The sequence below is a fragment of the Nematostella vectensis genome, chromosome 8 (assembly GCF_932526225.1).
Source record: "Nematostella vectensis chromosome 8, jaNemVect1.1, whole genome shotgun sequence".
In the NCBI taxonomy this organism is placed as follows: domain Eukaryota; kingdom Metazoa; phylum Cnidaria; class Anthozoa; order Actiniaria; family Edwardsiidae; genus Nematostella; species Nematostella vectensis.
In genome coordinates, this window is record NC_064041.1 from 12,183,403 (window position 1) to 12,203,896 (window position 20,494).

General features: G+C 46.8%; 35 non-coding genes and 2 pseudogenes across 35 annotated transcripts; 12 read left to right on the forward strand and 25 right to left on the reverse strand.

The window, feature by feature from the left end:
• On the reverse strand, positions 1-141 carry LOC125570789 (annotated as a pseudogene).
• A 257-nt stretch (positions 142-398) lies between these two features.
• LOC125570927 lies at positions 399-517 on the forward strand. The gene has a single exon (XR_007313236.1). It is a non-coding gene; the product is annotated as a 5S ribosomal RNA (ribosomal RNA).
• A 774-nt stretch (positions 518-1,291) lies between these two features.
• On the reverse strand, positions 1,292-1,457 carry LOC125571269. The gene has a single exon (XR_007313583.1). It is a non-coding gene; the product is annotated as a U1 spliceosomal RNA (small nuclear RNA).
• Positions 1,458-1,650: 193 nt separating this feature from the next.
• On the reverse strand, positions 1,651-1,843 carry LOC125570673. Its single transcript, XR_007312998.1, has one exon. It is a non-coding gene; the product is annotated as a U2 spliceosomal RNA (small nuclear RNA).
• Positions 1,844-2,100: 257 nt separating this feature from the next.
• LOC125570928 lies at positions 2,101-2,219 on the forward strand. The gene has a single exon (XR_007313237.1). It is a non-coding gene; the product is annotated as a 5S ribosomal RNA (ribosomal RNA).
• Positions 2,220-2,993: 774 nt separating this feature from the next.
• On the reverse strand, positions 2,994-3,159 carry LOC125570334. Its single transcript, XR_007312661.1, has one exon. It is a non-coding gene; the product is annotated as a U1 spliceosomal RNA (small nuclear RNA).
• A 193-nt stretch (positions 3,160-3,352) lies between these two features.
• Positions 3,353-3,545, reverse strand: LOC125570675. The gene has a single exon (XR_007313000.1). It is a non-coding gene; the product is annotated as a U2 spliceosomal RNA (small nuclear RNA).
• A 257-nt stretch (positions 3,546-3,802) lies between these two features.
• LOC125570929 lies at positions 3,803-3,921 on the forward strand. The gene has a single exon (XR_007313238.1). It is a non-coding gene; the product is annotated as a 5S ribosomal RNA (ribosomal RNA).
• Positions 3,922-4,695: 774 nt separating this feature from the next.
• Positions 4,696-4,861, reverse strand: LOC125570335. The gene has a single exon (XR_007312662.1). It is a non-coding gene; the product is annotated as a U1 spliceosomal RNA (small nuclear RNA).
• Positions 4,862-5,054: 193 nt separating this feature from the next.
• Positions 5,055-5,247, reverse strand: LOC125570676. The gene has a single exon (XR_007313001.1). It is a non-coding gene; the product is annotated as a U2 spliceosomal RNA (small nuclear RNA).
• Positions 5,248-5,504: 257 nt separating this feature from the next.
• Positions 5,505-5,623, forward strand: LOC125570930. Its single transcript, XR_007313239.1, has one exon. It is a non-coding gene; the product is annotated as a 5S ribosomal RNA (ribosomal RNA).
• A 774-nt stretch (positions 5,624-6,397) lies between these two features.
• LOC125570336 lies at positions 6,398-6,563 on the reverse strand. Its single transcript, XR_007312663.1, has one exon. It is a non-coding gene; the product is annotated as a U1 spliceosomal RNA (small nuclear RNA).
• A 193-nt stretch (positions 6,564-6,756) lies between these two features.
• On the reverse strand, positions 6,757-6,949 carry LOC125570677. Its single transcript, XR_007313002.1, has one exon. It is a non-coding gene; the product is annotated as a U2 spliceosomal RNA (small nuclear RNA).
• A 257-nt stretch (positions 6,950-7,206) lies between these two features.
• LOC125570931 lies at positions 7,207-7,325 on the forward strand. The gene has a single exon (XR_007313240.1). It is a non-coding gene; the product is annotated as a 5S ribosomal RNA (ribosomal RNA).
• A 774-nt stretch (positions 7,326-8,099) lies between these two features.
• Positions 8,100-8,265, reverse strand: LOC125570337. The gene has a single exon (XR_007312664.1). It is a non-coding gene; the product is annotated as a U1 spliceosomal RNA (small nuclear RNA).
• A 193-nt stretch (positions 8,266-8,458) lies between these two features.
• Positions 8,459-8,651, reverse strand: LOC125570678. The gene has a single exon (XR_007313003.1). It is a non-coding gene; the product is annotated as a U2 spliceosomal RNA (small nuclear RNA).
• Positions 8,652-8,908: 257 nt separating this feature from the next.
• On the forward strand, positions 8,909-9,027 carry LOC125570933. Its single transcript, XR_007313242.1, has one exon. It is a non-coding gene; the product is annotated as a 5S ribosomal RNA (ribosomal RNA).
• Positions 9,028-9,801: 774 nt separating this feature from the next.
• On the reverse strand, positions 9,802-9,967 carry LOC125570338. Its single transcript, XR_007312665.1, has one exon. It is a non-coding gene; the product is annotated as a U1 spliceosomal RNA (small nuclear RNA).
• A 193-nt stretch (positions 9,968-10,160) lies between these two features.
• On the reverse strand, positions 10,161-10,353 carry LOC125570679. Its single transcript, XR_007313004.1, has one exon. It is a non-coding gene; the product is annotated as a U2 spliceosomal RNA (small nuclear RNA).
• A 257-nt stretch (positions 10,354-10,610) lies between these two features.
• On the forward strand, positions 10,611-10,729 carry LOC125570934. The gene has a single exon (XR_007313243.1). It is a non-coding gene; the product is annotated as a 5S ribosomal RNA (ribosomal RNA).
• Positions 10,730-11,503: 774 nt separating this feature from the next.
• On the reverse strand, positions 11,504-11,669 carry LOC125570340. The gene has a single exon (XR_007312667.1). It is a non-coding gene; the product is annotated as a U1 spliceosomal RNA (small nuclear RNA).
• A 193-nt stretch (positions 11,670-11,862) lies between these two features.
• Positions 11,863-12,055, reverse strand: LOC125570680. Its single transcript, XR_007313005.1, has one exon. It is a non-coding gene; the product is annotated as a U2 spliceosomal RNA (small nuclear RNA).
• Positions 12,056-12,312: 257 nt separating this feature from the next.
• On the forward strand, positions 12,313-12,431 carry LOC125570935. The gene has a single exon (XR_007313244.1). It is a non-coding gene; the product is annotated as a 5S ribosomal RNA (ribosomal RNA).
• A 774-nt stretch (positions 12,432-13,205) lies between these two features.
• On the reverse strand, positions 13,206-13,371 carry LOC125570341. The gene has a single exon (XR_007312668.1). It is a non-coding gene; the product is annotated as a U1 spliceosomal RNA (small nuclear RNA).
• Positions 13,372-13,564: 193 nt separating this feature from the next.
• On the reverse strand, positions 13,565-13,757 carry LOC125570681. The gene has a single exon (XR_007313006.1). It is a non-coding gene; the product is annotated as a U2 spliceosomal RNA (small nuclear RNA).
• A 257-nt stretch (positions 13,758-14,014) lies between these two features.
• LOC125570936 lies at positions 14,015-14,133 on the forward strand. Its single transcript, XR_007313245.1, has one exon. It is a non-coding gene; the product is annotated as a 5S ribosomal RNA (ribosomal RNA).
• A 774-nt stretch (positions 14,134-14,907) lies between these two features.
• Positions 14,908-15,073, reverse strand: LOC125570342. Its single transcript, XR_007312669.1, has one exon. It is a non-coding gene; the product is annotated as a U1 spliceosomal RNA (small nuclear RNA).
• Positions 15,074-15,266: 193 nt separating this feature from the next.
• Positions 15,267-15,459, reverse strand: LOC125570682. Its single transcript, XR_007313007.1, has one exon. It is a non-coding gene; the product is annotated as a U2 spliceosomal RNA (small nuclear RNA).
• Positions 15,460-15,716: 257 nt separating this feature from the next.
• Positions 15,717-15,835, forward strand: LOC125570937. The gene has a single exon (XR_007313246.1). It is a non-coding gene; the product is annotated as a 5S ribosomal RNA (ribosomal RNA).
• Positions 15,836-16,609: 774 nt separating this feature from the next.
• Positions 16,610-16,775, reverse strand: LOC125570343. The gene has a single exon (XR_007312670.1). It is a non-coding gene; the product is annotated as a U1 spliceosomal RNA (small nuclear RNA).
• Positions 16,776-16,968: 193 nt separating this feature from the next.
• Positions 16,969-17,161, reverse strand: LOC125570683. The gene has a single exon (XR_007313008.1). It is a non-coding gene; the product is annotated as a U2 spliceosomal RNA (small nuclear RNA).
• A 257-nt stretch (positions 17,162-17,418) lies between these two features.
• Positions 17,419-17,537, forward strand: LOC125570938. Its single transcript, XR_007313247.1, has one exon. It is a non-coding gene; the product is annotated as a 5S ribosomal RNA (ribosomal RNA).
• Positions 17,538-18,311: 774 nt separating this feature from the next.
• LOC125570344 lies at positions 18,312-18,477 on the reverse strand. Its single transcript, XR_007312671.1, has one exon. It is a non-coding gene; the product is annotated as a U1 spliceosomal RNA (small nuclear RNA).
• A 193-nt stretch (positions 18,478-18,670) lies between these two features.
• Positions 18,671-18,863, reverse strand: LOC125570684. Its single transcript, XR_007313009.1, has one exon. It is a non-coding gene; the product is annotated as a U2 spliceosomal RNA (small nuclear RNA).
• A 257-nt stretch (positions 18,864-19,120) lies between these two features.
• Positions 19,121-19,239, forward strand: LOC125570939. The gene has a single exon (XR_007313248.1). It is a non-coding gene; the product is annotated as a 5S ribosomal RNA (ribosomal RNA).
• A 774-nt stretch (positions 19,240-20,013) lies between these two features.
• LOC125570345 lies at positions 20,014-20,179 on the reverse strand. Its single transcript, XR_007312672.1, has one exon. It is a non-coding gene; the product is annotated as a U1 spliceosomal RNA (small nuclear RNA).
• Positions 20,180-20,372: 193 nt separating this feature from the next.
• Positions 20,373-20,494, reverse strand: LOC125570811 (annotated as a pseudogene).

Below are 20,494 nucleotides of genomic sequence, written 5' to 3' on the forward strand. Positions count from 1 at the left end.
GGACGCAGCAAGCCGCTTATTCCACAGCCAGTTTCCAAAAATCAGTTTAATATATGAGCTACTCAATGAGCAGCGTATCAGATATTAAGCTGATAAGAACAGATACTACACTTGATCTTAGCCAAAAGGCCGAGAAGCGATGCAGAATCTGGCTCGGACTACAGGGAGCGTTTATCATTCTAGGCCTCCGCCATGTGGGTGACGGACTCGGTTTTAGGCCCTTCTGCCTCCTAAGATCACATGTGATGATCAGTCATGAACGTAGTGCTATCACGTACGAGCAGTATTCGCTTGATACAGCGTCTTTGCGAGTGCAATGAGACATTTTTACCGCGCTAGTGCGTGCGTACGTTCTCACCGCACCGCTATAAAAGTCTAAAATATCACCGAGATCTTTCGTCTACGGCCATACCATCGAGAAAACACCGGTTCTCGTCCGATCACCGAAGTTAAGCTCGATTGGGCGCGGTTAGTACTTGGATGGGTGACCGCCTGGGAATACCGCGTGCTGTAGGCATTTCTTTTTCATTTTTTTTCTAAACTATAAAGAAAAAGTTAGTGCAGGTTGGTCATTGTCTAAGCTAAAGAAATCCCTCAGTTGTATGCGTTCTCAACTCGATCTATAGACAATTCAGGCATACTCAGCGACCGTATTGTAATCAAAATCGCGGTCGTAAACGTTCGCAAACGTTCAGCAGATTCAAGTAGAGTCATAATATTACAAGCGATCAGATCAGTGGATTGTGAAAGCCTGTAAGAGCGTTAGTACTCGCATAGGAAATGTCTCTCAATGCAGTAAAATACTATGAGAGAAAGTGCGCAGTATTATCGCATTGGTCGCGCGTTTACACCGCGAGTGAACACGAACATTACTCAGCTAGCATCTCATACAAGCTGAGATGCCATTCATAGCGTAAACCTTGTCCAAATAAATGCTTTTCGAGATCATGTTTTCACTCACTATAATAAAGCGCGAAGGTTGCAAAGCAGCGCGCGTATTCCACTGTTCTATTTTAGTGACGAAACAGTCGCACTGAACTTTCATCGCCGGTTAGCAACAACTGATCAAAACACAGCTCACCTTCGCTCGTTTCATCGCAAAAACACCGCTAGAATGCAGACCAAACACGACTAAAGCCTCTGCCCACCATGACGGTAATGTGAGAGCAAGTTGTTCGCTATTAGAAGTTAGAAATTTTACAATAGTTGACTGATTACAAGCGGTGTGAAGTCCGTGCTTCACGAGTCGCTCGTTGTGATTGTGTTGTGATTACACTTGATTCGTATTGTTCGGGGACTAGCGCGAACGCAGGTCCCCACTACCAGAAATTATACGCTCGAGTTACCCACATTTGGGGTAATCGCAGGGGTCAACCCAATCGAAGTGCAATGAGAGGGCCTCACCCTGAGAGGACCGCCTTGGTGATCACGGTAAACCTCCCGCGTCAGGTAAGTATGAGTTTATTTGGCGTCCCTGTACACCGACTGTCCCCGGCTGATTTCATCCTCCATGTGGGAACGGTGCATCGCGGTGATTATGACCCGTCGTCTTAATGACGATCCTGTCTCTTATTGATCTCTCCCGCTATAGCTCGCATGAACAGCACGTAAATGATGCTCGAGGTGTTGCTTGAATGTGTCTTCCCGAAAGGGAAGGGGGCCGTACTCGGAGGTAGTGCAATACCGAGACAACCCGTGGCTGGGACGCAGCAAGCCGCTTATTCCACAGCCAGTTTCCAAAAATCAGTTTAATATATGAGCTACTCAATGAGCAGCGTATCAGATATTAAGCTGATAAGAACAGATACTACACTTGATCTTAGCCAAAAGGCCGAGAAGCGATGCAGAATCTGGCTCGGACTACAGGGAGCGTTTATCATTCTAGGCCTCCGCCATGTGGGTGACGGACTCGGTTTTAGGCCCTTCTGCCTCCTAAGATCACATGTGATGATCAGTCATGAACGTAGTGCTATCACGTACGAGCAGTATTCGCTTGATACAGCGTCTTTGCGAGTGCAATGAGACATTTTTACCGCGCTAGTGCGTGCGTACGTTCTCACCGCACCGCTATAAAAGTCTAAAATATCACCGAGATCTTTCGTCTACGGCCATACCATCGAGAAAACACCGGTTCTCGTCCGATCACCGAAGTTAAGCTCGATTGGGCGCGGTTAGTACTTGGATGGGTGACCGCCTGGGAATACCGCGTGCTGTAGGCATTTCTTTTTCATTTTTTTTCTAAACTATAAAGAAAAAGTTAGTGCAGGTTGGTCATTGTCTAAGCTAAAGAAATCCCTCAGTTGTATGCGTTCTCAACTCGATCTATAGACAATTCAGGCATACTCAGCGACCGTATTGTAATCAAAATCGCGGTCGTAAACGTTCGCAAACGTTCAGCAGATTCAAGTAGAGTCATAATATTACAAGCGATCAGATCAGTGGATTGTGAAAGCCTGTAAGAGCGTTAGTACTCGCATAGGAAATGTCTCTCAATGCAGTAAAATACTATGAGAGAAAGTGCGCAGTATTATCGCATTGGTCGCGCGTTTACACCGCGAGTGAACACGAACATTACTCAGCTAGCATCTCATACAAGCTGAGATGCCATTCATAGCGTAAACCTTGTCCAAATAAATGCTTTTCGAGATCATGTTTTCACTCACTATAATAAAGCGCGAAGGTTGCAAAGCAGCGCGCGTATTCCACTGTTCTATTTTAGTGACGAAACAGTCGCACTGAACTTTCATCGCCGGTTAGCAACAACTGATCAAAACACAGCTCACCTTCGCTCGTTTCATCGCAAAAACACCGCTAGAATGCAGACCAAACACGACTAAAGCCTCTGCCCACCATGACGGTAATGTGAGAGCAAGTTGTTCGCTATTAGAAGTTAGAAATTTTACAATAGTTGACTGATTACAAGCGGTGTGAAGTCCGTGCTTCACGAGTCGCTCGTTGTGATTGTGTTGTGATTACACTTGATTCGTATTGTTCGGGGACTAGCGCGAACGCAGGTCCCCACTACCAGAAATTATACGCTCGAGTTACCCACATTTGGGGTAATCGCAGGGGTCAACCCAATCGAAGTGCAATGAGAGGGCCTCACCCTGAGAGGACCGCCTTGGTGATCACGGTAAACCTCCCGCGTCAGGTAAGTATGAGTTTATTTGGCGTCCCTGTACACCGACTGTCCCCGGCTGATTTCATCCTCCATGTGGGAACGGTGCATCGCGGTGATTATGACCCGTCGTCTTAATGACGATCCTGTCTCTTATTGATCTCTCCCGCTATAGCTCGCATGAACAGCACGTAAATGATGCTCGAGGTGTTGCTTGAATGTGTCTTCCCGAAAGGGAAGGGGGCCGTACTCGGAGGTAGTGCAATACCGAGACAACCCGTGGCTGGGACGCAGCAAGCCGCTTATTCCACAGCCAGTTTCCAAAAATCAGTTTAATATATGAGCTACTCAATGAGCAGCGTATCAGATATTAAGCTGATAAGAACAGATACTACACTTGATCTTAGCCAAAAGGCCGAGAAGCGATGCAGAATCTGGCTCGGACTACAGGGAGCGTTTATCATTCTAGGCCTCCGCCATGTGGGTGACGGACTCGGTTTTAGGCCCTTCTGCCTCCTAAGATCACATGTGATGATCAGTCATGAACGTAGTGCTATCACGTACGAGCAGTATTCGCTTGATACAGCGTCTTTGCGAGTGCAATGAGACATTTTTACCGCGCTAGTGCGTGCGTACGTTCTCACCGCACCGCTATAAAAGTCTAAAATATCACCGAGATCTTTCGTCTACGGCCATACCATCGAGAAAACACCGGTTCTCGTCCGATCACCGAAGTTAAGCTCGATTGGGCGCGGTTAGTACTTGGATGGGTGACCGCCTGGGAATACCGCGTGCTGTAGGCATTTCTTTTTCATTTTTTTTCTAAACTATAAAGAAAAAGTTAGTGCAGGTTGGTCATTGTCTAAGCTAAAGAAATCCCTCAGTTGTATGCGTTCTCAACTCGATCTATAGACAATTCAGGCATACTCAGCGACCGTATTGTAATCAAAATCGCGGTCGTAAACGTTCGCAAACGTTCAGCAGATTCAAGTAGAGTCATAATATTACAAGCGATCAGATCAGTGGATTGTGAAAGCCTGTAAGAGCGTTAGTACTCGCATAGGAAATGTCTCTCAATGCAGTAAAATACTATGAGAGAAAGTGCGCAGTATTATCGCATTGGTCGCGCGTTTACACCGCGAGTGAACACGAACATTACTCAGCTAGCATCTCATACAAGCTGAGATGCCATTCATAGCGTAAACCTTGTCCAAATAAATGCTTTTCGAGATCATGTTTTCACTCACTATAATAAAGCGCGAAGGTTGCAAAGCAGCGCGCGTATTCCACTGTTCTATTTTAGTGACGAAACAGTCGCACTGAACTTTCATCGCCGGTTAGCAACAACTGATCAAAACACAGCTCACCTTCGCTCGTTTCATCGCAAAAACACCGCTAGAATGCAGACCAAACACGACTAAAGCCTCTGCCCACCATGACGGTAATGTGAGAGCAAGTTGTTCGCTATTAGAAGTTAGAAATTTTACAATAGTTGACTGATTACAAGCGGTGTGAAGTCCGTGCTTCACGAGTCGCTCGTTGTGATTGTGTTGTGATTACACTTGATTCGTATTGTTCGGGGACTAGCGCGAACGCAGGTCCCCACTACCAGAAATTATACGCTCGAGTTACCCACATTTGGGGTAATCGCAGGGGTCAACCCAATCGAAGTGCAATGAGAGGGCCTCACCCTGAGAGGACCGCCTTGGTGATCACGGTAAACCTCCCGCGTCAGGTAAGTATGAGTTTATTTGGCGTCCCTGTACACCGACTGTCCCCGGCTGATTTCATCCTCCATGTGGGAACGGTGCATCGCGGTGATTATGACCCGTCGTCTTAATGACGATCCTGTCTCTTATTGATCTCTCCCGCTATAGCTCGCATGAACAGCACGTAAATGATGCTCGAGGTGTTGCTTGAATGTGTCTTCCCGAAAGGGAAGGGGGCCGTACTCGGAGGTAGTGCAATACCGAGACAACCCGTGGCTGGGACGCAGCAAGCCGCTTATTCCACAGCCAGTTTCCAAAAATCAGTTTAATATATGAGCTACTCAATGAGCAGCGTATCAGATATTAAGCTGATAAGAACAGATACTACACTTGATCTTAGCCAAAAGGCCGAGAAGCGATGCAGAATCTGGCTCGGACTACAGGGAGCGTTTATCATTCTAGGCCTCCGCCATGTGGGTGACGGACTCGGTTTTAGGCCCTTCTGCCTCCTAAGATCACATGTGATGATCAGTCATGAACGTAGTGCTATCACGTACGAGCAGTATTCGCTTGATACAGCGTCTTTGCGAGTGCAATGAGACATTTTTACCGCGCTAGTGCGTGCGTACGTTCTCACCGCACCGCTATAAAAGTCTAAAATATCACCGAGATCTTTCGTCTACGGCCATACCATCGAGAAAACACCGGTTCTCGTCCGATCACCGAAGTTAAGCTCGATTGGGCGCGGTTAGTACTTGGATGGGTGACCGCCTGGGAATACCGCGTGCTGTAGGCATTTCTTTTTCATTTTTTTTCTAAACTATAAAGAAAAAGTTAGTGCAGGTTGGTCATTGTCTAAGCTAAAGAAATCCCTCAGTTGTATGCGTTCTCAACTCGATCTATAGACAATTCAGGCATACTCAGCGACCGTATTGTAATCAAAATCGCGGTCGTAAACGTTCGCAAACGTTCAGCAGATTCAAGTAGAGTCATAATATTACAAGCGATCAGATCAGTGGATTGTGAAAGCCTGTAAGAGCGTTAGTACTCGCATAGGAAATGTCTCTCAATGCAGTAAAATACTATGAGAGAAAGTGCGCAGTATTATCGCATTGGTCGCGCGTTTACACCGCGAGTGAACACGAACATTACTCAGCTAGCATCTCATACAAGCTGAGATGCCATTCATAGCGTAAACCTTGTCCAAATAAATGCTTTTCGAGATCATGTTTTCACTCACTATAATAAAGCGCGAAGGTTGCAAAGCAGCGCGCGTATTCCACTGTTCTATTTTAGTGACGAAACAGTCGCACTGAACTTTCATCGCCGGTTAGCAACAACTGATCAAAACACAGCTCACCTTCGCTCGTTTCATCGCAAAAACACCGCTAGAATGCAGACCAAACACGACTAAAGCCTCTGCCCACCATGACGGTAATGTGAGAGCAAGTTGTTCGCTATTAGAAGTTAGAAATTTTACAATAGTTGACTGATTACAAGCGGTGTGAAGTCCGTGCTTCACGAGTCGCTCGTTGTGATTGTGTTGTGATTACACTTGATTCGTATTGTTCGGGGACTAGCGCGAACGCAGGTCCCCACTACCAGAAATTATACGCTCGAGTTACCCACATTTGGGGTAATCGCAGGGGTCAACCCAATCGAAGTGCAATGAGAGGGCCTCACCCTGAGAGGACCGCCTTGGTGATCACGGTAAACCTCCCGCGTCAGGTAAGTATGAGTTTATTTGGCGTCCCTGTACACCGACTGTCCCCGGCTGATTTCATCCTCCATGTGGGAACGGTGCATCGCGGTGATTATGACCCGTCGTCTTAATGACGATCCTGTCTCTTATTGATCTCTCCCGCTATAGCTCGCATGAACAGCACGTAAATGATGCTCGAGGTGTTGCTTGAATGTGTCTTCCCGAAAGGGAAGGGGGCCGTACTCGGAGGTAGTGCAATACCGAGACAACCCGTGGCTGGGACGCAGCAAGCCGCTTATTCCACAGCCAGTTTCCAAAAATCAGTTTAATATATGAGCTACTCAATGAGCAGCGTATCAGATATTAAGCTGATAAGAACAGATACTACACTTGATCTTAGCCAAAAGGCCGAGAAGCGATGCAGAATCTGGCTCGGACTACAGGGAGCGTTTATCATTCTAGGCCTCCGCCATGTGGGTGACGGACTCGGTTTTAGGCCCTTCTGCCTCCTAAGATCACATGTGATGATCAGTCATGAACGTAGTGCTATCACGTACGAGCAGTATTCGCTTGATACAGCGTCTTTGCGAGTGCAATGAGACATTTTTACCGCGCTAGTGCGTGCGTACGTTCTCACCGCACCGCTATAAAAGTCTAAAATATCACCGAGATCTTTCGTCTACGGCCATACCATCGAGAAAACACCGGTTCTCGTCCGATCACCGAAGTTAAGCTCGATTGGGCGCGGTTAGTACTTGGATGGGTGACCGCCTGGGAATACCGCGTGCTGTAGGCATTTCTTTTTCATTTTTTTTCTAAACTATAAAGAAAAAGTTAGTGCAGGTTGGTCATTGTCTAAGCTAAAGAAATCCCTCAGTTGTATGCGTTCTCAACTCGATCTATAGACAATTCAGGCATACTCAGCGACCGTATTGTAATCAAAATCGCGGTCGTAAACGTTCGCAAACGTTCAGCAGATTCAAGTAGAGTCATAATATTACAAGCGATCAGATCAGTGGATTGTGAAAGCCTGTAAGAGCGTTAGTACTCGCATAGGAAATGTCTCTCAATGCAGTAAAATACTATGAGAGAAAGTGCGCAGTATTATCGCATTGGTCGCGCGTTTACACCGCGAGTGAACACGAACATTACTCAGCTAGCATCTCATACAAGCTGAGATGCCATTCATAGCGTAAACCTTGTCCAAATAAATGCTTTTCGAGATCATGTTTTCACTCACTATAATAAAGCGCGAAGGTTGCAAAGCAGCGCGCGTATTCCACTGTTCTATTTTAGTGACGAAACAGTCGCACTGAACTTTCATCGCCGGTTAGCAACAACTGATCAAAACACAGCTCACCTTCGCTCGTTTCATCGCAAAAACACCGCTAGAATGCAGACCAAACACGACTAAAGCCTCTGCCCACCATGACGGTAATGTGAGAGCAAGTTGTTCGCTATTAGAAGTTAGAAATTTTACAATAGTTGACTGATTACAAGCGGTGTGAAGTCCGTGCTTCACGAGTCGCTCGTTGTGATTGTGTTGTGATTACACTTGATTCGTATTGTTCGGGGACTAGCGCGAACGCAGGTCCCCACTACCAGAAATTATACGCTCGAGTTACCCACATTTGGGGTAATCGCAGGGGTCAACCCAATCGAAGTGCAATGAGAGGGCCTCACCCTGAGAGGACCGCCTTGGTGATCACGGTAAACCTCCCGCGTCAGGTAAGTATGAGTTTATTTGGCGTCCCTGTACACCGACTGTCCCCGGCTGATTTCATCCTCCATGTGGGAACGGTGCATCGCGGTGATTATGACCCGTCGTCTTAATGACGATCCTGTCTCTTATTGATCTCTCCCGCTATAGCTCGCATGAACAGCACGTAAATGATGCTCGAGGTGTTGCTTGAATGTGTCTTCCCGAAAGGGAAGGGGGCCGTACTCGGAGGTAGTGCAATACCGAGACAACCCGTGGCTGGGACGCAGCAAGCCGCTTATTCCACAGCCAGTTTCCAAAAATCAGTTTAATATATGAGCTACTCAATGAGCAGCGTATCAGATATTAAGCTGATAAGAACAGATACTACACTTGATCTTAGCCAAAAGGCCGAGAAGCGATGCAGAATCTGGCTCGGACTACAGGGAGCGTTTATCATTCTAGGCCTCCGCCATGTGGGTGACGGACTCGGTTTTAGGCCCTTCTGCCTCCTAAGATCACATGTGATGATCAGTCATGAACGTAGTGCTATCACGTACGAGCAGTATTCGCTTGATACAGCGTCTTTGCGAGTGCAATGAGACATTTTTACCGCGCTAGTGCGTGCGTACGTTCTCACCGCACCGCTATAAAAGTCTAAAATATCACCGAGATCTTTCGTCTACGGCCATACCATCGAGAAAACACCGGTTCTCGTCCGATCACCGAAGTTAAGCTCGATTGGGCGCGGTTAGTACTTGGATGGGTGACCGCCTGGGAATACCGCGTGCTGTAGGCATTTCTTTTTCATTTTTTTTCTAAACTATAAAGAAAAAGTTAGTGCAGGTTGGTCATTGTCTAAGCTAAAGAAATCCCTCAGTTGTATGCGTTCTCAACTCGATCTATAGACAATTCAGGCATACTCAGCGACCGTATTGTAATCAAAATCGCGGTCGTAAACGTTCGCAAACGTTCAGCAGATTCAAGTAGAGTCATAATATTACAAGCGATCAGATCAGTGGATTGTGAAAGCCTGTAAGAGCGTTAGTACTCGCATAGGAAATGTCTCTCAATGCAGTAAAATACTATGAGAGAAAGTGCGCAGTATTATCGCATTGGTCGCGCGTTTACACCGCGAGTGAACACGAACATTACTCAGCTAGCATCTCATACAAGCTGAGATGCCATTCATAGCGTAAACCTTGTCCAAATAAATGCTTTTCGAGATCATGTTTTCACTCACTATAATAAAGCGCGAAGGTTGCAAAGCAGCGCGCGTATTCCACTGTTCTATTTTAGTGACGAAACAGTCGCACTGAACTTTCATCGCCGGTTAGCAACAACTGATCAAAACACAGCTCACCTTCGCTCGTTTCATCGCAAAAACACCGCTAGAATGCAGACCAAACACGACTAAAGCCTCTGCCCACCATGACGGTAATGTGAGAGCAAGTTGTTCGCTATTAGAAGTTAGAAATTTTACAATAGTTGACTGATTACAAGCGGTGTGAAGTCCGTGCTTCACGAGTCGCTCGTTGTGATTGTGTTGTGATTACACTTGATTCGTATTGTTCGGGGACTAGCGCGAACGCAGGTCCCCACTACCAGAAATTATACGCTCGAGTTACCCACATTTGGGGTAATCGCAGGGGTCAACCCAATCGAAGTGCAATGAGAGGGCCTCACCCTGAGAGGACCGCCTTGGTGATCACGGTAAACCTCCCGCGTCAGGTAAGTATGAGTTTATTTGGCGTCCCTGTACACCGACTGTCCCCGGCTGATTTCATCCTCCATGTGGGAACGGTGCATCGCGGTGATTATGACCCGTCGTCTTAATGACGATCCTGTCTCTTATTGATCTCTCCCGCTATAGCTCGCATGAACAGCACGTAAATGATGCTCGAGGTGTTGCTTGAATGTGTCTTCCCGAAAGGGAAGGGGGCCGTACTCGGAGGTAGTGCAATACCGAGACAACCCGTGGCTGGGACGCAGCAAGCCGCTTATTCCACAGCCAGTTTCCAAAAATCAGTTTAATATATGAGCTACTCAATGAGCAGCGTATCAGATATTAAGCTGATAAGAACAGATACTACACTTGATCTTAGCCAAAAGGCCGAGAAGCGATGCAGAATCTGGCTCGGACTACAGGGAGCGTTTATCATTCTAGGCCTCCGCCATGTGGGTGACGGACTCGGTTTTAGGCCCTTCTGCCTCCTAAGATCACATGTGATGATCAGTCATGAACGTAGTGCTATCACGTACGAGCAGTATTCGCTTGATACAGCGTCTTTGCGAGTGCAATGAGACATTTTTACCGCGCTAGTGCGTGCGTACGTTCTCACCGCACCGCTATAAAAGTCTAAAATATCACCGAGATCTTTCGTCTACGGCCATACCATCGAGAAAACACCGGTTCTCGTCCGATCACCGAAGTTAAGCTCGATTGGGCGCGGTTAGTACTTGGATGGGTGACCGCCTGGGAATACCGCGTGCTGTAGGCATTTCTTTTTCATTTTTTTTCTAAACTATAAAGAAAAAGTTAGTGCAGGTTGGTCATTGTCTAAGCTAAAGAAATCCCTCAGTTGTATGCGTTCTCAACTCGATCTATAGACAATTCAGGCATACTCAGCGACCGTATTGTAATCAAAATCGCGGTCGTAAACGTTCGCAAACGTTCAGCAGATTCAAGTAGAGTCATAATATTACAAGCGATCAGATCAGTGGATTGTGAAAGCCTGTAAGAGCGTTAGTACTCGCATAGGAAATGTCTCTCAATGCAGTAAAATACTATGAGAGAAAGTGCGCAGTATTATCGCATTGGTCGCGCGTTTACACCGCGAGTGAACACGAACATTACTCAGCTAGCATCTCATACAAGCTGAGATGCCATTCATAGCGTAAACCTTGTCCAAATAAATGCTTTTCGAGATCATGTTTTCACTCACTATAATAAAGCGCGAAGGTTGCAAAGCAGCGCGCGTATTCCACTGTTCTATTTTAGTGACGAAACAGTCGCACTGAACTTTCATCGCCGGTTAGCAACAACTGATCAAAACACAGCTCACCTTCGCTCGTTTCATCGCAAAAACACCGCTAGAATGCAGACCAAACACGACTAAAGCCTCTGCCCACCATGACGGTAATGTGAGAGCAAGTTGTTCGCTATTAGAAGTTAGAAATTTTACAATAGTTGACTGATTACAAGCGGTGTGAAGTCCGTGCTTCACGAGTCGCTCGTTGTGATTGTGTTGTGATTACACTTGATTCGTATTGTTCGGGGACTAGCGCGAACGCAGGTCCCCACTACCAGAAATTATACGCTCGAGTTACCCACATTTGGGGTAATCGCAGGGGTCAACCCAATCGAAGTGCAATGAGAGGGCCTCACCCTGAGAGGACCGCCTTGGTGATCACGGTAAACCTCCCGCGTCAGGTAAGTATGAGTTTATTTGGCGTCCCTGTACACCGACTGTCCCCGGCTGATTTCATCCTCCATGTGGGAACGGTGCATCGCGGTGATTATGACCCGTCGTCTTAATGACGATCCTGTCTCTTATTGATCTCTCCCGCTATAGCTCGCATGAACAGCACGTAAATGATGCTCGAGGTGTTGCTTGAATGTGTCTTCCCGAAAGGGAAGGGGGCCGTACTCGGAGGTAGTGCAATACCGAGACAACCCGTGGCTGGGACGCAGCAAGCCGCTTATTCCACAGCCAGTTTCCAAAAATCAGTTTAATATATGAGCTACTCAATGAGCAGCGTATCAGATATTAAGCTGATAAGAACAGATACTACACTTGATCTTAGCCAAAAGGCCGAGAAGCGATGCAGAATCTGGCTCGGACTACAGGGAGCGTTTATCATTCTAGGCCTCCGCCATGTGGGTGACGGACTCGGTTTTAGGCCCTTCTGCCTCCTAAGATCACATGTGATGATCAGTCATGAACGTAGTGCTATCACGTACGAGCAGTATTCGCTTGATACAGCGTCTTTGCGAGTGCAATGAGACATTTTTACCGCGCTAGTGCGTGCGTACGTTCTCACCGCACCGCTATAAAAGTCTAAAATATCACCGAGATCTTTCGTCTACGGCCATACCATCGAGAAAACACCGGTTCTCGTCCGATCACCGAAGTTAAGCTCGATTGGGCGCGGTTAGTACTTGGATGGGTGACCGCCTGGGAATACCGCGTGCTGTAGGCATTTCTTTTTCATTTTTTTTCTAAACTATAAAGAAAAAGTTAGTGCAGGTTGGTCATTGTCTAAGCTAAAGAAATCCCTCAGTTGTATGCGTTCTCAACTCGATCTATAGACAATTCAGGCATACTCAGCGACCGTATTGTAATCAAAATCGCGGTCGTAAACGTTCGCAAACGTTCAGCAGATTCAAGTAGAGTCATAATATTACAAGCGATCAGATCAGTGGATTGTGAAAGCCTGTAAGAGCGTTAGTACTCGCATAGGAAATGTCTCTCAATGCAGTAAAATACTATGAGAGAAAGTGCGCAGTATTATCGCATTGGTCGCGCGTTTACACCGCGAGTGAACACGAACATTACTCAGCTAGCATCTCATACAAGCTGAGATGCCATTCATAGCGTAAACCTTGTCCAAATAAATGCTTTTCGAGATCATGTTTTCACTCACTATAATAAAGCGCGAAGGTTGCAAAGCAGCGCGCGTATTCCACTGTTCTATTTTAGTGACGAAACAGTCGCACTGAACTTTCATCGCCGGTTAGCAGCAACTGATCAAAACACAGCTCACCTTCGCTCGTTTCATCGCAAAAACACCGCTAGAATGCAGACCAAACACGACTAAAGCCTCTGCCCACCATGACGGTAATGTGAGAGCAAGTTGTTCGCTATTAGAAGTTAGAAATTTTACAATAGTTGACTGATTACAAGCGGTGTGAAGTCCGTGCTTCACGAGTCGCTCGTTGTGATTGTGTTGTGATTACACTTGATTCGTATTGTTCGGGGACTAGCGCGAACGCAGGTCCCCACTACCAGAAATTATACGCTCGAGTTACCCACATTTGGGGTAATCGCAGGGGTCAACCCAATCGAAGTGCAATGAGAGGGCCTCACCCTGAGAGGACCGCCTTGGTGATCACGGTAAACCTCCCGCGTCAGGTAAGTATGAGTTTATTTGGCGTCCCTGTACACCGACTGTCCCCGGCTGATTTCATCCTCCATGTGGGAACGGTGCATCGCGGTGATTATGACCCGTCGTCTTAATGACGATCCTGTCTCTTATTGATCTCTCCCGCTATAGCTCGCATGAACAGCACGTAAATGATGCTCGAGGTGTTGCTTGAATGTGTCTTCCCGAAAGGGAAGGGGGCCGTACTCGGAGGTAGTGCAATACCGAGACAACCCGTGGCTGGGACGCAGCAAGCCGCTTATTCCACAGCCAGTTTCCAAAAATCAGTTTAATATATGAGCTACTCAATGAGCAGCGTATCAGATATTAAGCTGATAAGAACAGATACTACACTTGATCTTAGCCAAAAGGCCGAGAAGCGATGCAGAATCTGGCTCGGACTACAGGGAGCGTTTATCATTCTAGGCCTCCGCCATGTGGGTGACGGACTCGGTTTTAGGCCCTTCTGCCTCCTAAGATCACATGTGATGATCAGTCATGAACGTAGTGCTATCACGTACGAGCAGTATTCGCTTGATACAGCGTCTTTGCGAGTGCAATGAGACATTTTTACCGCGCTAGTGCGTGCGTACGTTCTCACCGCACCGCTATAAAAGTCTAAAATATCACCGAGATCTTTCGTCTACGGCCATACCATCGAGAAAACACCGGTTCTCGTCCGATCACCGAAGTTAAGCTCGATTGGGCGCGGTTAGTACTTGGATGGGTGACCGCCTGGGAATACCGCGTGCTGTAGGCATTTCTTTTTCATTTTTTTTCTAAACTATAAAGAAAAAGTTAGTGCAGGTTGGTCATTGTCTAAGCTAAAGAAATCCCTCAGTTGTATGCGTTCTCAACTCGATCTATAGACAATTCAGGCATACTCAGCGACCGTATTGTAATCAAAATCGCGGTCGTAAACGTTCGCAAACGTTCAGCAGATTCAAGTAGAGTCATAATATTACAAGCGATCAGATCAGTGGATTGTGAAAGCCTGTAAGAGCGTTAGTACTCGCATAGGAAATGTCTCTCAATGCAGTAAAATACTATGAGAGAAAGTGCGCAGTATTATCGCATTGGTCGCGCGTTTACACCGCGAGTGAACACGAACATTACTCAGCTAGCATCTCATACAAGCTGAGATGCCATTCATAGCGTAAACCTTGTCCAAATAAATGCTTTTCGAGATCATGTTTTCACTCACTATAATAAAGCGCGAAGGTTGCAAAGCAGCGCGCGTATTCCACTGTTCTATTTTAGTGACGAAACAGTCGCACTGAACTTTCATCGCCGGTTAGCAACAACTGATCAAAACACAGCTCACCTTCGCTCGTTTCATCGCAAAAACACCGCTAGAATGCAGACCAAACACGACTAAAGCCTCTGCCCACCATGACGGTAATGTGAGAGCAAGTTGTTCGCTATTAGAAGTTAGAAATTTTACAATAGTTGACTGATTACAAGCGGTGTGAAGTCCGTGCTTCACGAGTCGCTCGTTGTGATTGTGTTGTGATTACACTTGATTCGTATTGTTCGGGGACTAGCGCGAACGCAGGTCCCCACTACCAGAAATTATACGCTCGAGTTACCCACATTTGGGGTAATCGCAGGGGTCAACCCAATCGAAGTGCAATGAGAGGGCCTCACCCTGAGAGGACCGCCTTGGTGATCACGGTAAACCTCCCGCGTCAGGTAAGTATGAGTTTATTTGGCGTCCCTGTACACCGACTGTCCCCGGCTGATTTCATCCTCCATGTGGGAACGGTGCATCGCGGTGATTATGACCCGTCGTCTTAATGACGATCCTGTCTCTTATTGATCTCTCCCGCTATAGCTCGCATGAACAGCACGTAAATGATGCTCGAGGTGTTGCTTGAATGTGTCTTCCCGAAAGGGAAGGGGGCCGTACTCGGAGGTAGTGCAATACCGAGACAACCCGTGGCTGGGACGCAGCAAGCCGCTTATTCCACAGCCAGTTTCCAAAAATCAGTTTAATATATGAGCTACTCAATGAGCAGCGTATCAGATATTAAGCTGATAAGAACAGATACTACACTTGATCTTAGCCAAAAGGCCGAGAAGCGATGCAGAATCTGGCTCGGACTACAGGGAGCGTTTATCATTCTAGGCCTCCGCCATGTGGGTGACGGACTCGGTTTTAGGCCCTTCTGCCTCCTAAGATCACATGTGATGATCAGTCATGAACGTAGTGCTATCACGTACGAGCAGTATTCGCTTGATACAGCGTCTTTGCGAGTGCAATGAGACATTTTTACCGCGCTAGTGCGTGCGTACGTTCTCACCGCACCGCTATAAAAGTCTAAAATATCACCGAGATCTTTCGTCTACGGCCATACCATCGAGAAAACACCGGTTCTCGTCCGATCACCGAAGTTAAGCTCGATTGGGCGCGGTTAGTACTTGGATGGGTGACCGCCTGGGAATACCGCGTGCTGTAGGCATTTCTTTTTCATTTTTTTTCTAAACTATAAAGAAAAAGTTAGTGCAGGTTGGTCATTGTCTAAGCTAAAGAAATCCCTCAGTTGTATGCGTTCTCAACTCGATCTATAGACAATTCAGGCATACTCAGCGACCGTATTGTAATCAAAATCGCGGTCGTAAACGTTCGCAAACGTTCAGCAGATTCAAGTAGAGTCATAATATTACAAGCGATCAGATCAGTGGATTGTGAAAGCCTGTAAGAGCGTTAGTACTCGCATAGGAAATGTCTCTCAATGCAGTAAAATACTATGAGAGAAAGTGCGCAGTATTATCGCATTGGTCGCGCGTTTACACCGCGAGTGAACACGAACATTACTCAGCTAGCATCTCATACAAGCTGAGATGCCATTCATAGCGTAAACCTTGTCCAAATAAATGCTTTTCGAGATCATGTTTTCACTCACTATAATAAAGCGCGAAGGTTGCAAAGCAGCGCGCGTATTCCACTGTTCTATTTTAGTGACGAAACAGTCGCACTGAACTTTCATCGCCGGTTAGCAACAACTGATCAAAACACAGCTCACCTTCGCTCGTTTCATCGCAAAAACACCGCTAGAATGCAGACCAAACACGACTAAAGCCTCTGCCCACCATGACGGTAATGTGAGAGCAAGTTGTTCGCTATTAGAAGTTAGAAATTTTACAATAGTTGACTGATTACAAGCGGTGTGAAGTCCGTGCTTCACGAGTCGCTCGTTGTGATTGTGTTGTGATTACACTTGATTCGTATTGTTCGGGGACTAGCGCGAACGCAGGTCCCCACTACCAGAAATTATACGCTCGAGTTACCCACATTTGGGGTAATCGCAGGGGTCAACCCAATCGAAGTGCAATGAGAGGGCCTCACCCTGAGAGGACCGCCTTGGTGATCACGGTAAACCTCCCGCGTCAGGTAAGTATGAGTTTATTTGGCGTCCCTGTACACCGACTGTCCCCGGCTGATTTCATCCTCCATGTGGGAACGGTGCATCGCGGTGATTATGACCCGTCGTCTTAATGACGATCCTGTCTCTTATTGATCTCTCCCGCTATAGCTCGCATGAACAGCACGTAAATGATGCTCGAGGTGTTGCTTGAATGTGTCTTCCCGAAAGGGAAGGGGGCCGTACTCGGAGGTAGTGCAATACCGAGACAACCCGTGGCTGGGACGCAGCAAGCCGCTTATTCCACAGCCAGTTTCCAAAAATCAGTTTAATATATGAGCTACTCAATGAGCAGCGTATCAGATATTAAGCTGATAAGAACAGATACTACACTTGATCTTAGCCAAAAGGCCGAGAAGCGATGCAGAATCTGGCTCGGACTACAGGGAGCGTTTATCATTCTAGGCCTCCGCCATGTGGGTGACGGACTCGGTTTTAGGCCCTTCTGCCTCCTAAGATCACATGTGATGATCAGTCATGAACGTAGTGCTATCACGTACGAGCAGTATTCGCTTGATACAGCGTCTTTGCGAGTGCAATGAGACATTTTTACCGCGCTAGTGCGTGCGTACGTTCTCACCGCACCGCTATAAAAGTCTAAAATATCACCGAGATCTTTCGTCTACGGCCATACCATCGAGAAAACACCGGTTCTCGTCCGATCACCGAAGTTAAGCTCGATTGGGCGCGGTTAGTACTTGGATGGGTGACCGCCTGGGAATACCGCGTGCTGTAGGCATTTCTTTTTCATTTTTTTTCTAAACTATAAAGAAAAAGTTAGTGCAGGTTGGTCATTGTCTAAGCTAAAGAAATCCCTCAGTTGTATGCGTTCTCAACTCGATCTATAGACAATTCAGGCATACTCAGCGACCGTATTGTAATCAAAATCGCGGTCGTAAACGTTCGCAAACGTTCAGCAGATTCAAGTAGAGTCATAATATTACAAGCGATCAGATCAGTGGATTGTGAAAGCCTGTAAGAGCGTTAGTACTCGCATAGGAAATGTCTCTCAATGCAGTAAAATACTATGAGAGAAAGTGCGCAGTATTATCGCATTGGTCGCGCGTTTACACCGCGAGTGAACACGAACATTACTCAGCTAGCATCTCATACAAGCTGAGATGCCATTCATAGCGTAAACCTTGTCCAAATAAATGCTTTTCGAGATCATGTTTTCACTCACTATAATAAAGCGCGAAGGTTGCAAAGCAGCGCGCGTATTCCACTGTTCTATTTTAGTGACGAAACAGTCGCACTGAACTTTCATCGCCGGTTAGCAACAACTGATCAAAACACAGCTCACCTTCGCTCGTTTCATCGCAAAAACACCGCTAGAATGCAGACCAAACACGACTAAAGCCTCTGCCCACCATGACGGTAATGTGAGAGCAAGTTGTTCGCTATTAGAAGTTAGAAATTTTACAATAGTTGACTGATTACAAGCGGTGTGAAGTCCGTGCTTCACGAGTCGCTCGTTGTGATTGTGTTGTGATTACACTTGATTCGTATTGTTCGGGGACTAGCGCGAACGCAGGTCCCCACTACCAGAAATTATACGCTCGAGTTACCCACATTTGGGGTAATCGCAGGGGTCAACCCAATCGAAGTGCAATGAGAGGGCCTCACCCTGAGAGGACCGCCTTGGTGATCACGGTAAACCTCCCGCGTCAGGTAAGTATGAGTTTATTTGGCGTCCCTGTACACCGACTGTCCCCGGCTGATTTCATCCTCCATGTGGGAACGGTGCATCGCGGTGATTATGACCCGTCGTCTTAATGACGATCCTGTCTCTTATTGATCTCTCCCGCTATAGCTCGCATGAACAGCACGTAAATGATGCTCGAGGTGTTGCTTGAATGTGTCTTCCCGAAAGGGAAGGGGGCCGTACTCGGAGGTAGTGCAATACCGAGACAACCCGTGGCTGGGACGCAGCAAGCCGCTTATTCCACAGCCAGTTTCCAAAAATCAGTTTAATATATGAGCTACTCAATGAGCAGCGTATCAGATATTAAGCTGATAAGAACAGATACTACACTTGATCTTAGCCAAAAGGCCGAGAAGCGATGCAGAATCTGGCTCGGACTACAGGGAGCGTTTATCATTCTAGGCCTCCGCCATGTGGGTGACGGACTCGGTTTTAGGCCCTTCTGCCTCCTAAGATCACATGTGATGATCAGTCATGAACGTAGTGCTATCACGTACGAGCAGTATTCGCTTGATACAGCGTCTTTGCGAGTGCAATGAGACATTTTTACCGCGCTAGTGCGTGCGTACGTTCTCACCGCACCGCTATAAAAGTCTAAAATATCACCGAGATCTTTCGTCTACGGCCATACCATCGAGAAAACACCGGTTCTCGTCCGATCACCGAAGTTAAGCTCGATTGGGCGCGGTTAGTACTTGGATGGGTGACCGCCTGGGAATACCGCGTGCTGTAGGCATTTCTTTTTCATTTTTTTTCTAAACTATAAAGAAAAAGTTAGTGCAGGTTGGTCATTGTCTAAGCTAAAGAAATCCCTCAGTTGTATGCGTTCTCAACTCGATCTATAGACAATTCAGGCATACTCAGCGACCGTATTGTAATCAAAATCGCGGTCGTAAACGTTCGCAAACGTTCAGCAGATTCAAGTAGAGTCATAATATTACAAGCGATCAGATCAGTGGATTGTGAAAGCCTGTAAGAGCGTTAGTACTCGCATAGGAAATGTCTCTCAATGCAGTAAAATACTATGAGAGAAAGTGCGCAGTATTATCGCATTGGTCGCGCGTTTACACCGCGAGTGAACACGAACATTACTCAGCTAGCATCTCATACAAGCTGAGATGCCATTCATAGCGTAAACCTTGTCCAAATAAATGCTTTTCGAGATCATGTTTTCACTCACTATAATAAAGCGCGAAGGTTGCAAAGCAGCGCGCGTATTCCACTGTTCTATTTTAGTGACGAAACAGTCGCACTGAACTTTCATCGCCGGTTAGCAACAACTGATCAAAACACAGCTCACCTTCGCTCGTTTCATCGCAAAAACACCGCTAGAATGCAGACCAAACACGACTAAAGCCTCTGCCCACCATGACGGTAATGTGAGAGCAAGTTGTTCGCTATTAGAAGTTAGAAATTTTACAATAGTTGACTGATTACAAGCGGTGTGAAGTCCGTGCTTCACGAGTCGCTCGTTGTGATTGTGTTGTGATTACACTTGATTCGTATTGTTCGGGGACTAGCGCGAACGCAGGTCCCCACTACCAGAAATTATACGCTCGAGTTACCCACATTTGGGGTAATCGCAGGGGTCAACCCAATCGAAGTGCAATGAGAGGGCCTCACCCTGAGAGGACCGCCTTGGTGATCACGGTAAACCTCCCGCGTCAGGTAAGTATGAGTTTATTTGGCGTCCCTGTACACCGACTGTCCCCGGCTGATTTCATCCTCCATGTGGGAACGGTGCATCGCGGTGATTATGACCCGTCGTCTTAATGACGATCCTGTCTCTTATTGATCTCTCCCGCTATAGCTCGCATGAACAGCACGTAAATGATGCTCGAGGTGTTGCTTGAATGTGTCTTCCCGAAAGGGAAGGGGGCCGTACTCGGAGGTAGTGCAATACCGAGACAACCCGTGGCTGGGACGCAGCAAGCCGCTTATTCCACAGCCAGTTTCCAAAAATCAGTTTAATATATGAGCTACTCAATGAG